Here is a 27,476-nt window from a genome sequence, read left to right as displayed (position 1 = left end):
ATAGACAGATGACATTCTTCTTCTTCCACGCTTCCAATTGAACTTCTTGAAAATCTATAGAGAAAGCCCATATACAGTAGTTGATACCACACGCCTAAAATAGGAAAGATGAACAGTAACATACAGTCAAGCATTTTTAATGACATTATAGTAATTAATTGCCATTATATTGACAATATTTATGAAGGAAATCAATGAAAAAAATTCTGATAAATTTATGTCAGGTAGTACATCTTCTGGCTGCATATTCTTAGTTACGGTTACCGTTCAATGATAAGAATTTGTTTTTATTTGTCTATCTATTATGTGTAAATACTCAAAATAACGCCGTAACCTCCCTGATAAGCGGAATAGATAAAAACTCATTCATAGCCCTCTGCAAAACAATTGCAAAATGTGCCTTTGAATAGAAATTAGATAAAAAAAGGATAAAATAGAACCAAAGTGATACATAAAACTGTGATAGAGAATAATTATAGGATTAGTAATAATAATGTAAAATAAAAATGTACAATAAAAAAAATGTAAAATGAAAGATGTAATAACAAAAGAGGAAATAATGAAAGATTGAACAGAGCAAAAGAGAAAGATAGAAGAACTGTAGCATGAAAGATAGATAATAGACCGAAAGAGACAATAAAGTACGAAAGAAGAGAAAGAAAATAAAAAACTATGTAAAAAAATAAATTGCAAATAAAGTCGCTGTCCCGCCATAAATAGGGGTACGAGAGGTCCCCAATAGCGGGGGTCATAAAAAAAATAATTCTTCGCCTGAAGTGGCAGTAGGTGTGGCACATCGCTCGTGCAACCGATGCCAGTTGGACCACCAGCCGGTTGACGCGACGTTGGTACTCCCTCCACTAGTTGAACCTATGACATAGGTAAGCTCGCAGAGAACCCCTGAATCCGGGTAGCGCAGAAGGGGTCATCGTGGCGATTTTGTGTGAGGTCCATGCATTGCAGTGAACATCCAGCACCTGAAAAAGAAGAAGGGGAAAAATAAAAATAATTTCTCTCCCTCTCTCTATCACACTATCTAATAATTCTTCTTGTAGTCATGGCAGAGTGCTGTCAAAATTTAAGAATACACAAAAAACTATTAACATACATACATTGAACTCAAATAAAGACGACACTAAGAATGAAGATGAATTATTTTGATGAAAATTCATAGAAACCCAGGTGGTATTTGAAAGAGAGGGCAGTCCTTGAAAATCTCTAGTACCTATGGCCATGACTTGACTACAATTCTCTCTCTCCATTCATGCTATATTAAACTACAATAACTGTTTCCGCCGCGACTGTACCGCACGTCGAGAAGTTAATTATCGTGTAAAGGGGCGCGCATAGTAATTACGTCGGTGCCCTATTTATCCATGTGATTCCAATTTAAACGTACAGTTCCGTCGATAAGTGTCATCTGTCTACCTGAAAATAATTGTGTGTTATTACTGTCGATTATTATAATAATACACCGAAATATATATACATACACACACACACACACACACACACATATATATATATATATATATATATATATACTGGTTACTGGTTTTAGGTGTAAAGGCTGTAAAGAGGTAAAAGTACAGCTTATTTACTGTAATTAATGTAAAGTACAACATATCTGAAAATCAAAGGTTATATAGATAATAAATAATGTAATGATATTATTGTATGAAAAAGCTTTTTCTAAAAATCTATTTGTTTACTATCTCTACGTGCAGACTTAATACCGTCAGAAGTTTTTAAGCTTACAAACAGAAATAATAAATTAAAATAACGTATCGGGGTGATCATCGTCACATTTTTAAGCTATATATTTACCCCAACGAAGCCTTTACGTCTATCACAAATCATACTGTATATATATGTACAAATACACACTATTCGCCCTATGTTAAGTTATTTGCTTCGTGTCAAATTAATTACACTTAGGCACACCACTCATCCGTTAAGACGTTAAAATAAATTGCATGCCTCCATCAACGTCCGGTGGATACGATTTCAGCCTGAAACCCTGCAAGTGTCGATTAAGTAGAGAGCTTAGGGATAAAGTTAACAACATTGAAATCAAGTAGGTCATGTGAACTCAAACCAAAAAAAGAAAAACATTTTCAAAACCTATGGAAACTTTTAAGTCTCTATAGTGTAATAAAAAACCCTAATTGTGTATTATTCAGTTATGTATTCACATAGTTGTGTGTGTGTGCACAAATAAGTGCACACACGAACAACTACGGATTATACCTTGGGCAGAGAGCAGTCTTCAAGACAAGATTGAATAGGTATCTTCGAGACAAGTATGTAGCCGTAGCTATCACTAACCATCAGGCAAGTCAAATTCTTTGACTATTGTCGATAAAAATAAAATTGGCTAGTAATTACTTCTTATGTAGTATATGTATAGTAATGATTTTTAGATAATTCTAGAATCTCAGTTTCATTATTGTCATAAATATTGTTACAAAGCCCGAGTTACAGAAACCCTCTAAACAGTAAACTCTGAACCCTAGGATCAAGAACACGTGTGACCTTGAAGTTATTTATAATTTTTTCTGTACGGTTCTCGGTAATTCTAACCTAGTACTATCTCGAACTTTCTAGAACTTTGTCCGTAGTATAAATAAGTATACTCCCGATGACAACAGAGCAGTGTTGTTTTTCGAGTTATAAGATTAAGATCTACGATCAGTGATACAAAGTGACTATTTGACAAGTTATTTGGACAGTGATTTCTTGAGCGATTTGGAAGAGTAGTTTGGACTAAGCGAAGGTATACTTTGTGTTAAAGTAGGATGACCATCTAGTTTTGTGAATAAAGGACTCCTTGTAAACCAATTGTGTTTCATTTCGAGTCAGAACCCACAGTACGAAACGATATGTTTCACGATTTTTATCGCACTCTAACAATTCTAATTGGTTCTTATTAAAAATTGTAAAAGTAAAAGTAAGAAAGTGAAAAGAATTAAATAAAAATGAGTCAATACTGTGATATCAAAATGTACCTTTGATTCAAGCTTTGATCTAAGACCGTAGATGAGGGAAGGAAGACGATGAAAGGCAGATAATTAGCTGACGGAAAGATAGATATTATGAAAGGCAAAAGAACTTGTGAAGAATTGAAGGAGAACGAGATATAAAAATGTTAATTGAAAAATTATTTACACTAATATATTACGTCTCTGGGAAAACCATTCGGATCGCCGATGAGGTGTACAAAGTTGAATATTTGGCCATCGTCTATACGGATTCTTTAAAATAAAGTTCAATTGAGCATATAAAATTATAAAATCTATCTATTCGCTTCTTTCTTTATAGTACTATCAGCTTACTTTTAAAATTATTATTGCTACATTAAATAAACTCTGCAGACGAAAGTAGATCGAGATAAACCGATTGTTTATATGACTAGACTTGTCGTAGTAAACACATAAATTGTAAGGGAGACAGACGAAAAAAAAACAAGAAAAGAGCTCATAAAGAACTTGGAAAAGGAAAAAAAAATATAGCTACAAAAGCAAATTGTTGGCAAAAGTTCAACATCGATTTGCGTAAAATGTAGAATGTGTACGTAACCATAGATTTTCGTCTCTGAGAGTTTCAAATACATAGGCAGAACATAACTGATTTATAAGACAGAAGTTTTAATCTTTATTCGTATGGTCAAAACTTGGAAACACTATTTCTATCAAAGTCATTGACAGTTCTTTGTTAAGCATCAGTAAACTTGCTTATAAATGATTTATAAAGTTCCTTTGTGTAGTTCATAGAGGAAAGATTTTATTATTAGAACGTCTATTCCATAGACATTAGCGTTTGTCCTTGTTTCTATAATTACGTTTAATAATTGCGAATTTTTGAATTTTTTTTTTGCTCAAGTTTATACATGTTACAGTGTTAGTACTAACTTAAATCATAAAGTATATAAAACTAAATAAAATTAGTTAATTACCGTGATTATTTTTTTAAAACATTGTTTTCTTGTTTGTTTTTTCACAACGCCCTGACAATGTCCAGTTTTAACAATACGTTTCGTGCGAACTTCCTCATTCCTACTCAATATTATCATCCTCAGATTATACGCCATTATCTGCGCGGTTGTCATATTCGCCACATCGATGAATCTTGCGATCGCATCTTGAGTCTCGTCCGTGCAATACACGCACTTGTATGACATGATATTGCTACCACAGCACGGACACTGTTATACATCCCAAGGGTGTCTGTTGTTCGACGAACAATGACCGCCTCGCTCTTTAGCCTCCGAGCCTCTTGTATGGTGATAGAAGAATGATTTAAGAGTCCAATATAATAGAAACTTAAATTTATCTGCCTTCTAGCATAGCGTAATACCAACTACTGTACATTTGTAGCCTAGAAGTAACTGAGACTTGCGATAGGTCGCGAGTTCGATTCCCAAAATACAATCTTATTTTTTTTCTTTGTGTATAATTATGTAGGATTGTCAATGCTCATAATCAAGTTTGCGGATGGGCGGCAGCGGCATTTGCTTACTATAATACCACTCTGCGATGCAAAATGCAGCACATGCTTCCAAAACTTGACAATTATGGTATACCCTTCCATAGGTACCTTTAAGAGAGACCAATGCCTTACAGTGGGCGTGTATATTCTGAAACGACGACGACTGAAAGCTGCGAAAATCCTATATATATATATATATATATATATATATATGTGTGTATGTGTGTCTTATCAATATGTGAAAGTTCCATGTTTATTTGGAACGTAATTCACTAATGATTGCAAAGTTTTTTACAACAATGCATCCTCTGCATTGCAAGCGAGGCTACATTCAACCGTATTAATTAAATTTATGTAACTAAGTTCGTAGTTGCTGGTTCGAATGCTATCACGATGCCCCAAACGGACGCAATTACAAGTAAGTTGGTCCAAAGCGCATACAATTGTATGAATAATAATCAATGTAAACCTCTCACTGTGTACGAAAACCAATAGTTTACAGTTTGGATTGAGTTGAATAGAGTATAGTGTTTCGAAATATATATTTAACAAAATAAACATATATATTTCATTGATATAGATAGAGAGATCGATAGATAAATATGTGTATATATAGGTATATATATATACATATATATGAATGTGTGTGTGCGTGCGTGTGTGTGTTGTGTGTGTATATATATAGGAGAGTTTCAATTTAATATTTTTATTTATTCTAAATTAACAATTTATATTGTAATTATTCTTACCCGACCTACATTACATTTTTACTTATCACCTCCTTTATAATTTTTATGCTATACTATAAAAAATGTGATGGCTTAATAAGGTTATTGATCCAATTTTATGAGTGTACATCCTTCAAAGCGTTCGTGTCTCTGTCTTCATTCTACAACCTTAATTCCTTTTAGTAGCAATCGTCATAATAGTTTATCTTTTTATAAAAAAAATAACAAATCATTCAAGTAATGTATCTTAGATTTATATTAAAAGAAACATAGCTGTACATTCACGTATCTCGTAACACCTTCGTTTTGTTCCTCAGCGCTGTTAGCGAATTCAAAAGTCCATCGTAATTAAAATGTATGCCAACAGCGACTTCAGTTAATACCTCGAAGTGTGCAAAGTGTTTTAACAAACGCACCTCACTCGTTCCGTTGAAAGCACCCTCGCCACTGCGAGAGCGTTCCATGGAAAGGCTTGCATACAATTATAATTAACTGACTACTGACTACCAGCGGATGCGGACGTGCGCTTGTTAATGGCGGCCATTTTAAAATTCTCTCTTCCTCACGAGCTGAATACGTACTTCATCTTAATTTAACTAATAAAGCTGTCGTGAGAATTTTAAAAAATTGTTAAGCTCACTTTGTCAGTGTTATAATGAAAGATATTTTAAGAAAAGAATTTTCTATATGCAGCAGTGCTATGTACAGGATTTTATTTGAAATCGGACAGACGCAGCACGAAAAACTCACTTGTGCAACGGATGACTGTTGGCTCCAAATGATTTTATTTATTTATTTATAAAGGTATTGATGTATGGCTGAGAAGCTTGGACGCTAACTTTGAAAGAAGAATAAAAACTGCTAGTGACGGAATGCAAAATCATGCGGAAGATCTTGGGACCAACGAGAAATCAAGACGGATCTTGGAGGCTCCGAAAGAATGTCGAAATTGAGACTTTAGTAGCACAGCCAAATATCATTGGCGAATATAAAGCTCAACGAATCCGCTGGCTTGGTCACTTGGAGCGAATGGGATTGAATCGGAGCGTGAAGGTAGTGTACCTGAAAAAACCGAGGGGTCGAAGACCAGTGGGTAGACCCAGGTATCGATGGATCGATCGCGTTGAGGCAGACTTGCGCGAATTGAATGTCAACCAATGGCAGACGATGGCGCAAGATAGAGGAAAGTGGAAGTCTCTCGCTTCGGAGACCAAGACCCACTTTGGGTCACTAAGCCAGCGGAGTAAGTAAGTAAGTATAAAGGTACTCAAGAAGTACAAAAGGTCTTGTTATGTGTTCCTTAGATGACACGACATTAAAAATTTACTATACACAACATTACAGAAAGTTTAGACCACATCAAATCAAAATAAATTGATTGAATAAATAATGAAGAAAAAAGTGATCGTATGTGAGAGGAAACATCTCACTTATGACTTTAGATATCAAAAGAGCTATTAATTTGTAAAATGTTTCCTCCGATGTCTAATCCTCTTTAAGGGTTGAAATCTGTATACAGTTAATTATTACCATCTAAAGACTCTGTAAGAGCTGCGAAAGATTTTTTCTCTAGTGACGACGACAAGCCTGTGGACGCGGAGAGAGTAAGCCATCCAATAGGTGGATTTAAGACATTGTCAAGGACGTTGGAAGTAGCTGAATATAAGCAATGCAAGATCAGACATCATTTGTATGAGGCAATCCTCAATGGAGGCTTTAATCTTGCAGTCTGTGTCTATAGATTGACATAACGAAACAGTGTTACGGTAACGAAAAGATATAAAACTGAAGCAAGTTATCTTCTCCCCCTTGCATTTTAATTGCTGAGGGTCATCATTCCCTGCACGGATCACTTTTTCCTTGACGAACCTGTAGCATGGTTTGCGATTGATTATTTACTATATTCATTGCAACGCGAGCTTTACTGTCTAGATTGGTAAGAATTTTATCTGACCAGCGCATTGAGCTTCTTGCTCCGGTCTTTTACCTTTGATCTTTTCTGGGTCAGCTTCTCGAAGTTCCTAGTGACTTTGCGAGTAATGTGACTATAACACTCTGGGGAGGTCCGTAGGCAATTTTATAAAAGCCTCTTTGGCGTACACATTTCGTAAGCAACCATGCCTCTGCGGTTATTATACTGCATCATTCATGTCTTCAATTAGAGAACGAAAAAGAAAACAAAGATCATCACGAACTTTACGAGCATTTTTGTTATCATTTCAACCGTTATAAACTCCACGAATAGACCTAAGCCTTTTTCCGAGACTCTCTATGAGACCGGTTTAAAAGCGGCCTGGATCCAGTATCTGATGGTATTATATATTTATCAATAAAACAATCAGAATCAGTTACGTTTTTACTAGTTAAAATTAATATGAACAAGTAAGCTTGAAGAAAAGGTATATAAAAGGTGTCTTCAAATTAAAAAAGGTGTGGTACCTGATCATACTTAATGGACAGTGCGAGAATTTACAAGACCTCAAATAACCGCACGCCCAGCTATTTCATTAAGCTGCAAGCCACTCGCTGTAATTATGTCGTTTATGGCATCAAAAAACTCGCTTCGTTTTGTTCGAAGTATTTTCGAATCTCACAGCAAATTATTTATTTTAAAACCTATCTTCTGTAGTAGAGTATTCTTATTCTACTTCTATCAGCCGATGGATACCCACTGCAAGACCTCCCCCAAAAACCAGCATGATGACTGATCTCGCGTTGCCCGAATCCAGTGACTTCCTGCAACCTTAACTATGTTGTCGGTCCATCTAGTGGGACCTACTCACATCGCGTCTACCGGCACATAGCCATTGGTTGCATGAGCCAAATGAGCATCCATTGAAAGCTTTTACAACTATAAACAGTAATTTTTTGTATGATTACCTTGTCTCTTCCAACTTGGGCTCTTCTCACGTTCTACTCTTAACGCACGTATTTATAATTTTTGTTCTTTCTGTACCTTAAAGACACTAGGATCACCTATAACCAACCGCTCAGCTGATGGATGCCCACTGCAAGGCGTATGCCTTTACGGCCTTTATGCCACGATGACCGGTCCTGTACTGCCTGCATCCTGCGACTTAACGCGACCTCACGGCCTCGACGGCCATCAGGATGTGCAATTTGCCCCGCCCACTGCCACTTCAGACGAGAAATTCTTTGAACGAGCAATGTGTCCCGCCAGCTGCCACTTCAGACGAGAAATTCTTTGAACGAGCAATGTGTCCCGCCAGCTGCCACTTCAGACGAGAAATTCTTTGAACGAGCAATGTGTCCCGCCAGCTGCCACTTCAGACGAGAAATTCTTTGAACGAGCAATGTGTCCCGCCAGCTGCCACTTCAGACGAGAAATTCTTTGAACGAGCAATGTGTCCCGCCAGCTGCCACTTTAGACGTGCAATTTTTCTGCATATCTCGTCATTTCTGATTCGATCTCGCAGCGAAAATCCAAGCATAGCCCTCTCTATTGCTCTCTGTGTTACCTTGACACTTCTTATGAAATTTTGTATTCTGTAATAGATTACTTCAGTCCAAACATGGATATGCTAGATTTAAGTGGTTTTCTGGACAAAATAGAGTACCGCAAGTATCAGTTCTTGAGCTTGTATAATGCAATATATACAATTTAGATGCATCAACGTCAAAAGATATTATGGCCTTCCCAGCTGATAATATCACTACTCACGTAGTGGATAGTGATTTCATAATCATCTTTATCACTACTAGAGATAGCACTTCTATTAGGCCTGGCCTTATAAAAAGGATCTTCTACGTCAAGGCCCATTTGATTGAGAAGTGGAGACTCCCCCGCATCATAGATGTGCTGCATAAATACGACATTACTTTGTGTTGTTACCCTTCCAGGCTTCATGGCTGCTCTACTTAAAATTACATTTGCTTAACATAACTTATTATTGTTTTAAATGGATGGTTGATAAAAGCATAACAAAACATAAATTATGTACAGTATAAGTAATATGAAAATAATTAAAAACAGTATCAAATTAATCCTGTGACACATTATATCGCTGTGAATGGATACCGACCTTATTAATTTATTCATACCCTCGTCACGGGTGAAGCGAGAATTACACATGTCTGTACTCGCTAGACTATTTGTAAGACCTACATATCAAATTAGATATGTTGTTCTTATTATTAAATCTTTCTTGAAACTGTATATCTAAAGATATTTCGTCTTAGATGTAATAAATTTATCACAGAAACACCACGTATAGTAAACCAAGGCTATGATACAGTGACAGGTTCAAGGACATTCACCATTAACAAGGCTTAGGCGCTAAAGCGAGGCTGTATAACACTATCCATCTTTGGCTATTCCCACTATAAATTTATTAGCAAAACGCTTAGTGCAGATGGAAGTAATTTCAACCTAAGATAGAAGAAAGATATTGGGAATATTATTTAATCACTTCTTAACAAAATCTTTGAATATTTAGACAAATGTAAAATTATATGTTACTAATTTACTTCTATACTAAAGTAAATTTAAATAATCATACGATATACAGATGATTTTCATTTGTAATTACAGATTACTTAATAATCGGCGTTCTGAATAAATAATAATGCTTTTAATCGAATGAAAATAAATTATGTATGGTATCTAACGGAAAGTGATTAAGTATAGTGCGATGATTTGTCTGGCAATTAGGTGATATAACTTAGTTACATGACTTAACTTTGGAAGTAAGATAATATTTCAAGTAAATAATCGATAGTACCAACTGAAAAAGATAAAATAGGGGTCAAAGATGAGCTCTGAACCATTTTCAGTAACTTAAACTTTTGGTTGTCACCAAACGTATTAAACTTTAAGTATATATGTTATCGTTGGGCACTGCATCCATTACCTAAATGTTGCCCACTCAAATGCGAATAAAGGCAATTTAATATTATCATCATTATTATTAATAATAATATTAATCTTTTATATATAGTATTAGTCACTTATGTATACTGAAGAAAAATTAACAAAAAAAGAAATTGGTATCCGAGTTAAAAAGTTCTCATTTCTATAACGCTCAAAGTTTCATAAAATCCTTTACAAGTATGAATATACGCAAATATAACAAAGTTCCACAACATATCTTAGACCTCTCGTTTTTTATTTTTAAATCTAAGATTAAAAGTATATTAAATAAATCTTATTACAGCATTCAAGGGTCTTTAAATGAAACTTGTGGAACGAAGAAAAACATTGTTGAATTACATTTAAAAGTGCAACTGTTAAGTTTTCTCCGGCTCTCCTCAACAGATCAACGTTAACGGGTGATAGGTTACTACTTAGTGATAAAATACTCCACGATTAAAAAGCGCATGTAAATGCTAAAAGAAAGATATTTTGAATTTTTTATTATCTCTAATTCTTAGATAGAATGATTGAGAAAGGATGATGGAATTGTAGAATGATAGAAGAAGGAAAAAATATATATGGAAGACGAGAACGAAAATAAAAATTGTAGTGAAAAAATTTTTATTTAGAAATACAAAACTCTGTTCCCAATAAAATAGGGTGGTGGAAGGAGAGGTCCCCAATAGCGGGCGCCATAAAAAAAAATCTTAAAAATCATCAAGGCTTTGTACAATAAATAAGGAATGATCGTTGTCAGATTATGAGAAAGGCACAATAGTACTTGTTTGGTGATCGTAGATTTCAGCCATAAGACCACAGGTGGACAAAGGTCTCCCTCTTATGTATCTAAAACCTGCTAAAAGCGGCCTGCATTCACCGTTTCCTATAAACCTGAACAGGATTTTGCATCTTCTTTTAAATCGATAGATGTCAACTACAAGGCACAGACCTAAAGTAAAACAAAAGACGGACATTGATTAATTTATTATAGGACTAAAATGTGTTAGAGTTAGGAATATAACTAAAGTTTACGATATATTGTAGATATGAACATCGCATTTTTCATGTATTCCATAAACCGCCGAAAATATATTTTACTGTTGTATTTTCTTCTTTATAAGTCCAAGTGTCTAGAGATAATTTTATCTAAGTTAATCTAAGTTAGCCACCTGTAATAACAAGAGAAATTAATCAGAAATTGTTGTATAAAATAACTTAAGTAAGCACTAGCCTTTTTCTTTCATACATTCACGTGAGCGGTTATAGGCTCTTCCGAAGGTTGCCACGCTGACCGGTCCTGCGCTGCCCGCCCTAGCGACTTCCCGCTACCTTAACTATTTTTATGAGATTATATATATATTTATATATTTTTGACCTGGACTTAAAATTAATGCAAAGATTTATGAAGCAGTATTCTTTACCTTTTTATTATCCTTACATTCTTTTAACTCGTGGGGAAATCCTGCATGGGATACTACTCCGCTGCGGGGGTAACGAAATGGCTATGCTTCAACAACCTTTTGTTTTAACTACGGGAAAGCCTTCGCATACTACCTTAATTTTAACGTCAATATTATCCTTGTCGATCTTGACATGGTTGTCTGCCTACTTTTTAAATGTGTGTCCTGTGCTGCGCCTGCCGATACGTAGTCTTAACTCCAAAACCTTAAAATTCTAGCAACCATTTGTGCGCCTAGATTTATGCATCGATTGTCTACAAGAAAACAAAAAGAAATTGGCAAAAACTACAGTTGAAAATAACAAAGAAGAAAAGTTAACAAAACGAATAACAAAGATTGTGGCAACATTGCAAAACAATAAAATAACGAAGGCAAAAACCGCAGCCGGCTTTGCGGTAAAATCGAATTAAAATCTGAATCGAGAGTAATTATTGGAATAATTGAAGGAAACAATTTGAACACTGAAACTTTATCAAAGGTTTGTTCGGTTTATCACGAGTTATTGATTGTTTTTTGACAAAGTTATAGACATGACATAGACATTTTTGACAAATATATATATATATATATATATATATATATATATATATATATATATATATATATATTTGTGTGTGTGTGTGTGTACATATGTGTGCGGGTGTGTGTATATATATAAATGTATGTATGTGGTATTTGAATTTAAATTACCCATGAAGTAGTACTACCTATGATTACTAAAATAGCGGAACTGTAATAGAGAATTTTTGTTCTTCGCTCAAAACTAATCTGCATTCTGGTATAAAACCACTTTAACGATGAGGTAATACTATACATACAAGATGATTCGCTTTAAAGAGGCAAATACATAACTTATATTAAAAAAATAGATTTTATACTATAATATAAGCTTATATAAAGCGATCACTCTGAATTATGTTGCATTGAATTATAATTTTTATTTAACGGAATCAGGCGTTACCTTGCGAAAGTCCATCCTAAGTAAGAAAAGGACCAATATTTAGCCACTTTACTTAGCACTCTGTGTTTGGCACTAATCGATGTAACATAACTCCTGAAGATGCCCCGTGGTGGGGTGAAACACGTGTTGAGTGATTTGACGGTGGCAGTTGTGTAATTCGCATTGTTTGCCGCACGCGCATTTATCAGTGGGCTGGCGGGCGGCGCACTTTGTTGCACAACTACCACTGCATGTGCGGAAATATTGGTCCTTTTCTTACTTATAATTTTTGTTTATATTATTCTGCCCAAGAACTTAGTACACAGTCTGCAGAGTAATTCGAATTTTGAAATACTTTCTACTACTAACGGGTGGCGCGAAAGTAATGTCATAAGGTGAACGTGCCTTAATTTTTACAAATGGCGTCATATGTCACTGTGCTTTGACATTTATGATATAAATATATAATGAATTTGTTGCCAATAAGCAATAGAGTCCCGCATTCGGGGGACTCTGGCACGGCTTCGAGTACCGGTCTGGCGTTGAAATCAGGGAAGAGACAATAGCCTCCCTGATAGGCGGCGATGACAAACAGGCGTTCATATCCCTTTGTAAAGACATCGCGAAAAGGACTATAGAAAGAAATAAAACAAACAGAGTATAAAAAAATAAATAGATTAAAAACGTAAATAGAAACAAAACTGTGATAGAAATAATTATAGAATAAGTAATAATGTGTAAAAAAAATGTAAAATAGAAATATAAATAAAAATGTGTAAAAAGAAAAAGGGAAGAATGACAGACAAACAGAGAAAAAGGGTAAGAAAGAAGAAATGTGGTATAAAAGAATGGAATGAAAGATCATGTGAAGAATGGAAGCAGAGAACGGAAATAAAAATAAAAAAAACTAAGTGAAAAAAATAAATTGCCCAAAAAAGACCCTGTCCCATCACAAGATAGGGGTACGAGAGGCCCCCAATAGCGGGGGTCATTAAAAAAAAAATTAAAAAAATTTGCAATAGAGCAATACACCAAGAACTTGGTATTATAGTTATTGCTTATTTGACAAATTTTCAGTCCGATGTTTTTAACGCGGCGTTTTCGTCGCCACTTTCCTCACTTTACTCCATGCGCTAGAACCATCAATTCCTTTAGGTTTTTTTGAGATTTTATCTCGCATTTACCCCAACAAAATACCTTACAAGCCTTAAGATCTAACATTGAAGAATATATTGCCAATTTAGAGCCAAATGTTTTGCGAGCATAATTCATTGTGTTGTTTATTATTATCAAAGCCATTGATTTTTTAAAAGGGTTAATATTAAATTAAATATACTATAAAGTAATAATGAATGCCATGAAGTAAGGAAAATAACAACATATTTACCCTTTAAAACCTTTTACACATATAACCGATCACACTGTATATCAAAAACTATAGAGTACCTAATAGAGAAACAAAGGCCAGTTGATACGAAGCCTTTTATTTAACCACACGTAATCAGGAGATTAATAATTCTGCGCTAGAATCCTGTCTTACCCTTGTCTAAGTTGCTTATCGGACTTAATTGAAGCCGAATCACATCGCGAGAATTTTCCACTCTTGTTCAATGTATTTAGTTTTTGCTTGAGACGGTAATATATCTTAGCATATAATTGAAATTTTTAACATAAAAATTAATTATATTGTGTCTACAGGTAATATTGTCTTTGATATCAAATTTAACATAACGAAACGATCACTTATTCTAAATAAAATTTTCTGTATAGTTTCTAATATATTATTACATAGAACGAATTACAGAACCCTCTTAACAATAAACACTGAACCCTAGGATCAAGAATACGCGTGACCTTGATTTTATTTATTATTTTTTTGTGTACGGTTCTCTGAAATTCTAACCGAGTACTATCTCGAACTTACTAGAACTTGTTAAAGTGTACTTCCCATGACGACATTTGAGTGTTATTTTTCGAGTCATAAGATTAAGATCTACGATCAGTGATACGAAGTGACTATTTGGCAAGTTATTTGAACTATGATTTGGAAACGTAGTTTGGACTAAGCGAAATTATACTTTGTGTAAAAGTAGGGTGACCATCTGATTTGTGAATAAAGGACTCCTTGTGAACCAGTGGTGTTTCATTTCGAGTCAAAACCCACAGTACGTAACAATATTAATGTACGCAAACTATTTGGAAATTTTAATATGATATTATCGATTATTTAACATATGCTTTTGACAGAATGATTGTTATTAAATGAACATTACACGAACATACTTACTGCCTTCCTTCATCTTTCAGACTCAAAGGCGATTTACGAAGGTCCATCGTCTGAATCTTCCATCGCAAGTCTGGGAAAGCTATTTTAATCCTTTTACTCTACCTCAGTATTTTTTAACCTTTTACATGTCATGTCCCACTTTCGCCTTTCCAAAATATATATATATATATATATATATATATATATATATATATATATATATATATATATATGTTTGTAATATATATAAATATATTACAAACAAAAGATTAAACTCGTGTCGAGTCCACTTCCAAATTGCCTCTCTGTGGAGCTTGGACCCCACGAAACACTGCTCCTCCTTCTTCTTCTTTTAGTCGATCGACGCCCCCTATAAGGCATCGGTCTCCCCAAAAGAAAACAATGATCACCTCTCTCGCGCTGCCCGCATCTACCATCTTCCCTCGACTTTAACTATGTCCTCGGTCCACCGAATGCTCTAACCAAGACAAATATTTTTATATCATCGTCTTCATACCTTCACCTTTCGCCTAACATCATTACTTCACCCGCAAGATTTTCACAGACATGGGCATACCATATAGATTTCCAATAGAACTTTTTGTTAGTGGTCTGCATCTGACGTCTTCTGACGATCTTCACCAGGTCGTCTATGCTCCTTTTAATCGACGTCATACCCTGACCTGTCTATGAACTCTACTCCAGGCCCCAGGCTCCGTGTGCCTTGTAGCTTGCTCATTGAAACTTCAACTTGCCAACCTGCTAAGCCCGGTTTTTTTTATGACCGTCGTTATTGAAGGCTTCTGGTATCCATTTTTGGGAAGGACAGGGTCGACAATTTTCCTTATTGATTTTCTCACGCTCGTTTTTATTATCTTTTATCTTCTTTCATTCATCACATAGTCTATAATTATACTTCTTTTATTCCATAATTTTCTCATTTCTTCCGTTGTATTCGCTTTACATCCATCCTTAACCACTACATTCTAGGTATTTTTATTTACAATTTTCTTTAAATCTCAGTTTTATACAGCCTTTCATTTTATTATGTACAAATGTTTATCACAGTTCTTATCTTTTAGTCTAGTTTACTTTAGTGCTTACTTACTATTTAATATTCTATCTGACAATATTTGAGCCTATAATTAAGTTTTATTTCTCCCTATTGCTGTTTTGGCTACCTTCTTGTAGTAGTTGAGGGAGGATTTTCTTTCCTCTTCCTTTAACATGATGGTCGCCTCCCCAATCTTCTTGCTATGTTAGTTTCAATCGTCTACGGATTTTCACATTAACGAGTTTTAACTGAATAATTTTTAAAGCATTACATTTCTGCGCCCTCAACAAAGGGTTGACATAATAATGTATAACTATTAAAGATTAAATAAGATTACAATAATAATCCGAGTGGTAATCAACTTAATATTCCGCCGAATATCAACATAATTTGCTGACGGTACCTGAATAAATAAACTCTTGCCGGATAAACGTTAATTATGAGAATGTATAACGTAATTTTAATGCTTTGACTCACGATAATTGCGCACTGTAGGAAAATTTATATATTCACGGCTTCGTAACCGTTTGAGGTAGGCAGGTGATTATAATTACATGTAATTCATTTTACAAATACATAGGTAACCGCTTACATCACGCAAGAAAATCTCAAACACGTTCCTTATCTTAATGATCTTTACAAAAATTTTAAATTCAAAATAAGCGCAGCGTTGGAAGTTATATATAACAGAAATAAGGAGATTTGCAGAAAAACCTAGATCACCGACATTGCTCAAAATTTTCTCACGTCTCTCGTGCAACCGATGGCCGTTGGGTCGGCAAGGTTTTTTTATTATCTTGGACCCCGCTCTTGGGGTCCCCTTTTACCCCTTATCTAGTGTGGGACAAGGACTTTTTATTTTCTATTGATTTATTCACATACTTTATTGTCATTCTCTTCTTGCATATATCATATTATCTGTCTTACTTCTTCTTTCATTCTACAATTTACACAGTCTTTCTCTTTCATTACATTAGCCATACATCCATCCTCAACCACTACATTCTAGGTTTCTCGTTTACAATTTTATTTTATCTGTATTATATTTTTTACACAACAATTAATTAAATTATTGACATTTTTCCATTTATTTATCACAGTTTCGCACTATCCTACTTATTGCACTATTTTCAACTTACACTTTAATTATTTATTTCATTATTTATTACTATTTTAGTAGGTCGGAAAAGTTATCAGGTCGTGACCAGAGCAGGTAGACGCAGCTAGGGTTGCCCCCCCACCTTGGTAGACTAATGATATACTTAAGATCATGGGAAGTCGACAGTTGTGGGCAGCACAGGCACAGTCATTGTAGCAACTTTGAAAAGACCTATGCCTTGCAGTGGGCGTCCATCTGCTGTAAATAAAAAAAGAATTTCTAATGGAGAGAGATTCTTCTTGAGTTGATTTTGGTATTCTGGTTGTCTAAGCTATATCTTCAGTGAGCACCGATTCCCACGTAGCTTAAATTAGAACTGTCTCTATCATTATCCGATGTCGCAATAAGCTGATATTACACCTTCATTTTTATACAATCTTTCAGACAGCTTACTCGCCAAAGATAAGTCTTAAAAATACATGTTATCTCCTGATTATCTTGCGAATTTATCTGCAATATGCCGTCTGCTATATTTATAACAATATAAAGTCAAGAAAATTTCTTCTGTTGTTTAGAAACAAAGCATTTGACCTCTGTCTTGCCTGGTGGTAAGAAATGACGAAGTCTACGATGTAAGAAAAGGACCAATATTTAGTCACTTCCGCACATGCAGTGGTAGTCGTGCAACAAAGTGCACCGCCCGCCAGCCCGCTGATAAATGCGTAAGCGGCATACAATGCAAATTACACAACTACCACCGACAAATCACTCAACACGTGTTTCACCCCTCCACGGGGCATCTTCAGGAGTTATGTTACACCGATTAATGCCAAACACAGAGTCCTTGTTGAGTTGATTGGCGGACGGTGCACTTTGTTGCACGACTACCACTGCATGTGCGGAAGTGGCTAAATATTGGTCCTTTTCTTACTTAGGATAGACTTCCGCAAGGTAACGCCTGATTCCATTAAATATTTTAGGTCTACGATGCTACAAGCTTACATAGAAGAAACCTATTCACTCTTGACTTACGTACTTCTGAGTTATAGCTAGCTGTATAGGAAAATGCCGGTAGGGTGTTTCATTTTCTTTTCTTTATCTCAAGCATATTAAGTTTCAAGTGCCGTCTGGACTTATGAATTGTGACCTCGTCAAATCTCCCGTAGACCTCCTGGGATCCACCTGGATCGCATTAGGAACTGAGCAGTTAAAGCGATAGTGTGTTGTACATTAAATATATTTAGCGTTTGTTCACTGAAGTAGCTCGTCTACGAATATTAGATCAAATGTAATTAAAGTAAACATTTACTCGGGCTATCTCTTTCAAGTTAAATTGGTTCTGAAGAGTTTCATTTAAATGTTTGACTATATTCAAGTTACTGGAGTTGAATAAGGGTGGTTACACACTGCATTTCAACTTAATTTTCTCTGCGAAAACTAGCTGTCTTATTGCCTAAATAAACAGGAATGTTTTCTTTAAAATTTGTTAGAGGTAGGAATAAATTCGTCGTCAAAACTTAGTACAAAATGTGATTGAAATTTTTGATAGAATATTTGACATTCAATACTCAGTAGAAGAAGCAGCGTGGGCAAAATCCCCACTAGGTGGACCGAAGACATAGTTAAGATGGTAGGGAAATCGAAAAAGAAGAAGGATGAGGCCTATACGTCGCAGTGGGTGTTCATCGGTTGAAAAGAAGAAGAAGTGTAGAATATTTCTTCGATATAATCTTAAATATGTTCTTAACTCTTTCGCTACCAGCGCCGGAGTTAGCCGGCGTCCACTGGACAACCTGTATGTGTGAGTTTATTTGTAAATCCCTGTTTTAAGATTTATCACAGCCCAAATAAATTTCTAATAATTATCCCTACTTACATTTTTAATTAATATACTAGCGACATCTTTAAATATGTAACACTAATGAGAAAAATCGAACATCTGCTTATCGATATGAAATGTGTACACTTCACGGCGCATATGCCCGGTTTAGTAGCGTCACTTCGATGAAAAGGACGAAGACATTTATTTTCGTATTATCATAATTAAGCTATTTTACATCCCTCTGTTGGATATATATATAAAAGCAGCATAAATTTATAACTTAACAGATTGAACTGTCTATCTATAGTTTGACGCTCTTTGCTTGCCTGTTCATGTTCCTCAAAACCTTATGGCACCAGAGGCTGTCTGTTCTGCAAGCTACGTAGCCTGCCCACTGCAACTTCAATTTGCTAATCTCCTTGGCTACCTACTTTCGTATATCTACGGATCCTCAATACATGTATAATTTTATACATTCTGTATACTTTATTTTAATATGAAAGACAAAATACTTCACAGAAAAATGATTAATCATATGAATTAATTTATTTTAATTTAATATTCTTTATTGTACAAGTTAGAAAATATATGCAAAGTTTCATAGTAGTAAAAAAGTACAATGGGCGGTCTTATTGCACTAGGCAATTTTTTACAGACAACCATAGTACGAAAATAGTAGAAGTATAAATCACGGGTAGTTAACGTGTGAAAAACAAACATATGTTTATAGTATATATACTATAATAAATACGGTACAATACATATTACGATATATGTATATGTAAATCTAATGATGCAGTAATATGTACTACGTCATATAGTTCAACTGTTCTAAATTCAAATTATTAGAAAGAAAAAAACATTTTGAAATTCAGTTTTAGCTTCTAACAAAATGTACTTTGTAACATGGATGTGGGCGATATTGCAAATTATGCGCATATTCTTCACAAGAGTGATACCTTCCCTTTTTTCATCCTCTGTCTCGCTTGCACAAACAACCTCGTCAAAGGATCACGATATTGCATATTCATGCTTATCGGATACACACCCTTATTGCTTACATTAGCTTAATTTTCTACTTACTACACTTTAAGACACAAATATAGAGGTATACTAGAAATATATTTTGTATTCATTATTCTCTTTTTCCAAGAAAATACTTGATCTAGCAGTATTTAGAAAGAAAAAAATATAGGAATAATTAAAAGGATTATGTATTATATAGTTAACTTAAAATATGCGCCGACAGCTAAAATAAATTAAAAGACAAGGTTAACAAATGTTGAATTCATTTTTTTCATGAAAAACCAACTAAAACACCTCCGAGAGCTCATTTATTTACTTATTTACTTTATTGGAGATAAACAGTAACAAAAGGCAGTGAGAAAGTACAAACTTAGAAGCTTAGAAATATAAAATTGGTTACAGTTGTTACCTTATAACTATCTCACCGAGAACATATAATGATTAGTAGTCAAACAATGAAAAAACAAATAAAAAAATTACTAAACAAGGATCAAAGTTTACGGTTTATATATATTTATATTAAATCATGCACAATAACTTTGCTAATGAATCAAGTATGTTTGTTTACATTATTCTTACACCTTTATTTATGTTATAGATTTATTCTTATGTATTCTGCAGAATCGAATTTGAATCCTGATTTTGTTTTTCAAAACTGTGTTTTACTGACCGAAACATATTTTTTTAAACTAAATCACCAATGTTCAAAGTTATCAGGCGGAGGTGCACTCGTGCTTTTTAGGGAACAAATACTTATAAGATCAATAGAAATCAACCCAATTGAAATGGCAGCAATCACATCACTGACAGCATATGGATTCAAATCCCTGTTTTAATTTGAATTCAAGCGAACAGGTGTTATCAAAAACTAATAAATACATTTAAAAAACTTTTAAGTTAAACGGTTTTTTGATACCTATATTGTGGTGGTTGTGGAAAAATATGTACCTAGTCCGCCATATTGGAACGGCGTCCATCTTGAATTTTAAATTTTGACATAATCATCGTGTTTTACTAGTGTAGCCCTTTGATTTGATACCCATATTGAGGGGGTTAAGGAAAAATATATAATCCGCCATTTTGTATCGGCGGCCATTTTACATTTATAATGTTATTGATTTTATTATATTGTATTGCCTTCTAAATTAAATCTGTGTACCAAATTTCAGATCAATCTGACAACGGGAAGGTGTTTAAATTTCAATTTCTAATTTTGAACCAAATAAATTAACAAATAATTTCCTAACACCCGAACTAGATAAAACCGTTTAAAAACATTGTGGTGGTCAGTATAGTGGCCATCAACACGAAGCGTTTAGTAAACACTACAGCTACTAGCGCCATCTATCGTCAGACGAAGTTATAAAGTTCCGACATTTAAATAATCTTGCACGATATGAAAAGGTTTAAAATAAAAAAGCGCACAGTTCGCGCGAAAACGGCCGAGCTTTTAAAAAATAAACTCGCTTAAAAACGAAAGTGTTCATTCCGTAGACCGCGAGGTGAAGTTAAATCTGAGCGGCTTTCAGAACTCGCGCCCGCGTTTAATCGCCTCACTGTACGCCATAGCTTACACAACAAAACGAGACGAGCTTCAGTTATAACTTGGCTGTGAATTTCCACGTTTACGTAAATTACCTGCGCATGGAAATACCGGTTCAATACGGATATATATTTATACATATGTATTTCAACTATTCATTTGACTATTTGTGTAGTATTTCATTCATACAAGCTATAAAGGAGTCTAGAGGGATGGTAAGTATGGCAAATTTGTCAGAAAAAGCTTTAAAACTTCTTAACCTTTTTCCAAATATCCTAAATAAAGTGATCTTCCTCATTTCATCCGATGGACGCAAACTACAAGGCGTAGGCGTTCACCAAAGATCGCAACGATATCTGTGTTTGCGCCCGCCGCATTCACCGGCCTTCTGCGACCTTTACTAGGTGTGATATATATATGTACATATATATATATACATATATACATATATTTTCGAACAAGAAAGTTATCCATTCACCTCTAAGCTTTTACGCCTATAACCAATAATACTATACAGAAGTTATTAGCCTGTTGCATTCATTTCATTCAGAATGATTACTTTATATATATATATATATATATATATATATATATATATATATATATATATATATATATACGTGTGTGTGTGTTTACTTTACAAGAAAACCGATTGATTTTCCGCTCCGGCATTGATTTATATCCTAGATGGCAAAGGTAAGGTGATAACGAAGGCGAACGTATTGTTGATAAGAAATACAAAATTGTTAAAAACTTTCTCTTTCCGGTCCCCCTAATATATATATATATATATATATATATATATATATATATATATATATACATACATAGCTTTTACATCCATAATGAAACATTCTTTTTTATTTAAATATGAAAATAGATAAATGTTTCTTGTACTACAAACATGTGCTTTAGATAAAGCTCATGCAACGTGTTGCCATTAGCATAATGACCGGTTGTTCAGTGCAGGCCGGGCCGAACACCACCGAACGCCAAATGGACGCTTAAACTGTAATTAAGCTGTGAAATACTCTAATTTATATTGCCGCTTGCCCTTGTAACGTTCTAGAATCCTTTACTGCGATGGTTAATAACATAATTGTATTTAATTATTTACTTTAATTTTCTTAATGACAGCTTTCAATGAACTTGGATGTAAGTTGAATTCCACTTGGTTTCTTTTCCAATTTCTCTTTTCAGAGTGGTCATGGTCTTTCTCCTGTTAGTTTTGGTGCCTCCGTTGCTCTCTCTGCGTCGTCAAGTAGCTCGATATTATTCAGAGTCAGAGCATTCATTTGCTGACTGAATTTTGATGATGTCTGTCCATCTCGTTGGAGAATGTCCACGAGATCACTTGCCTTCTTCAATAGTACTCTCTTGTCCGAGTGTTCGTGGTCGTACTCCTGTCGGTTCTGGTGCCTCCTTTGCTCTCTCTGCGTCGTCAAGTAGCATGATGTAATTCAGAGTGAGACCATTCAGTTGCTGACTCATTAGTGGCAGTCTTTATGACGACTGTCCATCTTGTTGAAGAGCGCCCACGAGGTCACTTGCCTTCTTCGATAGTACTCTTTTGTCAGAGTGCGTGGCTGTTGGTTCTGGTGCCTCCGTTGCTCTCTCTGCGCCGTCAAGTAGCTCGATGTTATTCAGAGTCAGAGCATTCATTTGCTGACTCACTAGTGGCTATTTTGATGATGTCTGTCCATCTCATTGGAGAACGTCCTTCACTTGCCACTTTGCTTTACCCCAACAGGCGTACATCTTTGAAGTGCAGTGCAGTGGGTGTTTACAGGCTGAAACTTCAAAATCGGTCAAGCCATTTTATAGATAAACCGGAATAAATAGACACACAGAGAATAAGCAGGCAATTTTTTTTTAATGTTGTTTTGTTATATGTACTGTGTGTGTGGTTGTTATTTTGAATTAAAAAACAGACATTCCAATTTTATTTATATGTATAGATTAAGGTTAGATACTACTATATACGCCTACAATGGGCAAACATGTTTCATTTTGGACTATCTTACATTAAAATAATACACTGTAATGTGTCTACTAATCTGCCTATTTAAAATAAATAAATAAACACATTAAATTATTCATTATTTCAATGCATTAATTGTTCATTGATGTATTTAATTAAAAGTATATCATATGTCATAATTATTGACTTCTGTATCAATGAACACTCTGTTTGTTTTATTAATAAAATAAACTCATTTACAAAATTATCATTTTATATTTTCCGAAATATTTTCATACGAATTATCGTATTGTTAAAGTTATTTACTTGAAATAAGCAAAACTTATATACTCATGATTCTTTTAAGCCATTGTTCAAAATCTAAAAGACAGTAAATTGTAATAAAAATAACCAAAACTAACTTATGACAGTATCAGTTTGTCCAGCTTATAGAAGGCCACTGCAGGTCATAGAAATCTGCCAAAGATATCTATGGGGAAATATACCATAATCGCCACGGTATGGCAAGCAAGTTGGCGATCATAATATATAGCATAATATATAGGTAGCGATAATTAATACACAAAGTGTGATATTTAATGGAATCAGGCGTTACTTTGCGGAAGTCCATCCTATGTAAGCGGCAAACAATGCGAATCACACAACTGCCACCGCCAAATCACTCAACACGTGTTTCATTCCTCCTCGGGGCATCTTCAGGAGTTATGTTACACCGATTAGTGCCAAACACAGAGACTGAAAAAGAAACTAGGAAAGAATTCCTCGCTTGTTACAAGAAAATAGTTAAAAACGTTATACAAAAAAATAAAAATCCAAATATTCAATAAGAAATGTGATAAAATGTAATAAAATAAAACTCAAATGTGATATATAATGTATTATAGAAAATAAGTAAAAATGTAAAATAAAAATGTAAATTGAAAAAATGTAAAAAGAAAAGAAGAAAGAATGATTGATGAACGGAGCAAAAGGGTAAGAAAGTAGAAATGTAGCATGAAAGATAGATAATAGACCGAAAGAGAAAGTAAAATATAAAAGAAGAGAAAGAAAATAAAAAAATAAATTTCAAATAAAGTCCCTGTCCCACCATAAATAGGGTTACGAGAGGCCCCCAATAACGGGGGTCACAAAAAAAAAACACAGAGACTCTGTGCGCATTATTGCATGCGCATTTATCAGCGGGCTGGCGAGCGGTGTACTTTGTTGCATGACTACCACTGCATGTGCGAAAGTGGCTAAATATTGGTCCTTTGCTTACACAAAGTGTGAATTATATAAGATTGTATCTCGATAATCGAACCCGCGATCTGGGATTTCAAGTCTCAGTACTTTACCACTGTTTCGCTGGAGTGATATTATAGAAAATTAAAATAAATTGCATTGATTTATTATAAAAGATAATATTATGTTTTTAGATTCATTTACTTTACATGTAATACATCATATATTTTATCATCCTTTACTATAATATATTTTATTTCGGTTTTTCACAGTTTGTTTGCAATAAATCTCTCTTCTATTTTTTTTATTGGTCCCCGCTATTGGGGACCTCTCGTTTCCCTATCTCGTGTGGGACAGGGACTTTTTGTTTTTAATAATTTATTCACAAAAATTTTTATTATAATCATTCTCCTCTTTCATGTATCATATTATCTGTCGTACTGTTTCTTTCGTTCTACAATTTTCTCAGTCTTTCTCTTTCCTCCTTCCATTAGCCATACATCCATCCTCAACCACTAGATTCTAGGTTTCCTTACTATTTTATTTTGCAACATTACATTTATTGTTCATACGTTTAACACATATTTTCTTTATACTTATCATATAATATTATACTGTTTATTGCACTATTTTTGGTACTATATTTATTTTAATTCTATTTTAGTGTTTGCTTTACTTTTTTATTCATATTCAAATCTATTTGAATCTATTGCTGTGTTTTATTTTTACCTTTGGCATTTATCACCACCTTCCTGCAGTAGCTGAGGAAGCATTCTCTCTCCCCTTCGTCTTACACGATGGCCGAGATACTCCTTTCCTCTATCTTTTTGCCCGTCCGGCATTCGGAATCTGCGTCTCTCTTCTATTAAATTACATCTTATTCTCTTTTATTACTGTTCCTATTATCCCCTTATAGCACTCCAGAAAGATCTGGAGTCCTCCCTCTTGGCTGGCTGGCAAGACGAAGTTACTTTCCTCTATTCTTTTCTGCAACCGAAACTGGCATTCCGTTCTTTCCGTGTCAAATACGGAACAGCCCCTGACTATATACACAAATATCTACCCCTCTTTCTAACTTTACATTACATTCTACACTTGCAAATTAGGGAAGGTAAGTGATTATGTGAACTTTGGTCTGATCCACCATAGTATCAATGTTGCACGAGGCAGTTTCAAACCTATGAAAGACCTCTAATAAATCCTCGTGTTCTTATATAGAATGATTACAATGGGGCGGTTAAACATTTATAGATAAGACACTTTTTTTTTATTAATTCTAATTTGTATCGCTAGTGTTTTTTTTTACAATATTTATCTTTTGCTTTAACTAAACGCAGACAGTTGGAAGAGGGTTGCCGCTATTTGATACGGATCTTTCTTCTCCCAGCAGCGAGGCACGACAGCGTTTTATAATTTTTTTTACAATTTTTTTTTCTTTACACAAATTTGGAATACTCAATTATATATTAGTTGCTACATTATTTTATTTAAGTCGCTGCCCAAGCGCTACAGACCGTTAAATGCCTTGAGATTTAGGACAATGTGCCGGGCCAACTCATTAAAAGATTCTGCTGTAGATTTTTTCTTGAGAAGGTCGGGTAAGTTGAACGGAGGTATATTGAGGTTTTCACATAAGGTCACGTAGTTACGTCTTAATAGATAAGACACTAGATCAGATGTATGTGCTAAGATCATTGGTACAGTCCAACGTATTATCACGTAATTGATACGTAACTCAATTTTCACATCAGCTTGATTACGTGTCAAACATTCACGGGTCGTTATATATTTAACATGATAATTAACGCAACGAAACTATATTATCGCTGAAAACGAACAAATTGTAAGCGAGTGAAATCATCAGATTGATTTCATTAACTTATTGTGTAGTGAAATGCAAGCTTAAATTTCAATAGACTTACTACATTACGGAGATGATAATACATTGAATTAGCGAGACGGTAATAGTCTTGCATTATTATTCTATTTAGAGGAAGTGGATCGTTAACCAAAACAAAGGCTAAGTGTATATTGATTCGATTCCCGGGATACAGTCTTATATAATTCACGCTTTGTTCATTAATTACATAGGATTGTCACTGCACACAAGCAAGTTTCTAGAGGATAGTCAGCAGTGTCCCATAATTCCACACAGCGATCGCCAACCCGCCTGTCATTTTTCCCGGACGCCATTTCAGCCTACCGCGTGCTCCGCAGTATCGAGGTGGACGCGGTCTCGGCCCAGCTCTTCACGGGGCACGGGTACCTGAGTACCTCCACAGGTTCAAGCTCAAGGAGGACCCCTCGTGCTTCTGTGAACCGGGCGTGGACCAGACCGTGATCCATCTTGTGGCCCGGTGTCCCGCATTCGGGGGACTCCAGCACGGCTTCGAGTGCCGGTCTGGCGTTGAAATCAGGGAGGAGACAATAGCCACCCTGATAGGCGAAAAAGAAACTAGGAGAGAATTCCTCGCTTGTTGCAAGAAAATAGTTCAAAGTGTTATACAAAAAAAAATCCAAATATACAATAAGAAATGTGATAAAATGTGATAAAATAAAACTCAAATGTGATATATAATGTATTATAGAAATTTGTAAAAATGTAAAATAAAAAAATGTAATAAGAAAAGAGGAAAGAATGATAGATGAACAGAGCAAAAGGGTAAGAAAGTAGAAATGTAGCATGAAAGATAGATAATAGACCGAAAGAGAAAGTAAAATATGAAAGAAGAGAGAGAAAAAAAAATCATGTAAAAAATTAAATTGCAAATAAAATCCCTGTCCCACCATAAATAGGGGTACGAGAGGCCCCCAATAGCGGGGGTCAAAAAAAAAACCCGCCTGCCAATCGTGGTGATTATGGTATATTCCCTTATATTATATATATGATATATTACCTTATATATATATATATATATATATATATGGTATATTCCCTTCTATATATCTTTGAGAGAGGTTACGGTGGATCTCAA

At 34.7% G+C, this 27,476-nt stretch overlaps 1 protein-coding gene across 1 annotated transcript in view; it reads left to right on the top strand.

Annotated features, from left to right (window-relative positions):
* Dscam3 (Down syndrome cell adhesion molecule 3) overlaps positions 1 to 27,476 on the top strand; it is a 213,434-nt gene that overhangs the window by 63,195 nt on the left and 122,763 nt on the right. The gene's annotated exons all lie outside the window — the stretch shown is intronic.

Source organism: Battus philenor, unplaced genomic scaffold (genome assembly GCF_028537555.1).
Source record: "Battus philenor isolate CCGP_79_NKW_IND1 unplaced genomic scaffold, ilBatPhil1.0.hap1 SCAF_3, whole genome shotgun sequence".
Classification (NCBI taxonomy): domain Eukaryota; kingdom Metazoa; phylum Arthropoda; class Insecta; order Lepidoptera; family Papilionidae; genus Battus; species Battus philenor.
This window is presented reverse-complemented; position numbering and strand designations above follow the sequence as displayed.